Here is a 1,258-nt window from a genome sequence, read left to right on the forward strand (position 1 = left end):
GGGGAGGGGGTTTGAAAAAAAGAGAGGGGGGAGTGGGAGGGATGAGAACGGGAGAGGGGCGAGGCGTAGACAGGTAGTATTTAATTCATCCCCCAGCCCCGGTTGGCTCAGACAGGCAATGTGTTCGCAACCTGTCTTCAAACATTACTTGAAGTCGGTTCACTGAGGCGCCAAGTACTTTTTTAAAAGTTATTATTATGAAAGTTGGTGGGGGCTTTGGTGTGGTACACGCCTTCCTTGTCTTTTAAATTCTTTTATTTTATTAGTATCACTGTCTTTATATGTGCCTGGTTCAACCTTGCCTCTATCGTTCAAGAAAAGTTTTGCCTTGGGATAAAGGAATTTTATATTTTATTGTTTGTAATAAACAGTTAAACCTACTCTTACCGCGACCCTTAAAAGCTCCCATTTCCAGTTTCCTTCCTGATGGGTTTTTTTTTTTTGGGGGGGGGGTTGTTGTTGTTGTTATTGTTGTTGTTGTTATTGTTGTTGTTTTGTTTTGTTTTTTTTTGGGGGGGAGTATAGGGTATTTTGTTCTTGTGGGGTTATTTTTTAAAATTATAATGACACAGTGTAAGATGTCCTCTATATAAGACAACCATTTATCTCCTCGACAATGAGCGGCCGTCTCAGACAGTTTGGATTGTAGATATATTTATACAGATCTTTTTCTTTTATCAATTTGTTTTTGGGACATTTCTTTATCAAAATGAGATTACTTAATAGTTAGGGGGAAGTCACTCTGTGGGCGTCTTCTTTCTGCGTTCAACTCATTTCAGTTCGTTTTAATGTTTGCATGTCTGTTGCTGTTATTATTTTTGGTTTACTTTGAGGCTATTGTTGTTGCTTTGGATGTCATGTTTGTTTGCATGTTTTTGATGTCGATATTATTGTCTTTCTGACTGACATCATCGTCACTGTGGACTGTGGACTGTCTTTGTCGTTGTTATCATCGTTGTTGTCCTTGTCGTTGTTATAATCCTTGTTGTCATCATCATCGTCGTTATTGTTGTTGTCGTTATTGTCGTGTTCATTGCTTTTGTCGTCATCGTTTGTTGTTGTTATTGCTTTTTTTTTTTGGTAAGTGTTTTACGGCGCTCGCAACTGCATAATGTCATATTATGAGCTCGCGGGACACACCTAATACATTTTAGTTGGTAGGAAATTCTGAATTTTTTCCGGGTGGCGGCCGAAGCCTACTCTTATCGATTTTAGACCACCAAGGGATCTTTAACGTGCGCAACTTGCACACGGGCCC

General features: G+C 39.5%; 1 protein-coding gene across 1 annotated transcript in view; it reads left to right on the forward strand.

Annotated features, from left to right (window-relative positions):
* LOC101858834 (maternal embryonic leucine zipper kinase) overlaps positions 1-1,258 on the forward strand; it is a gene marked incomplete in the record, with an annotated part of 20,875 nt that overhangs the window by 5,607 nt on the left and 14,010 nt on the right.

This window comes from Aplysia californica, unplaced genomic scaffold (assembly GCF_000002075.1).
Source record: "Aplysia californica isolate F4 #8 unplaced genomic scaffold, AplCal3.0 scaffold00026, whole genome shotgun sequence".
Lineage (NCBI taxonomy): Eukaryota > Metazoa > Mollusca > Gastropoda > Aplysiida > Aplysiidae > Aplysia > Aplysia californica.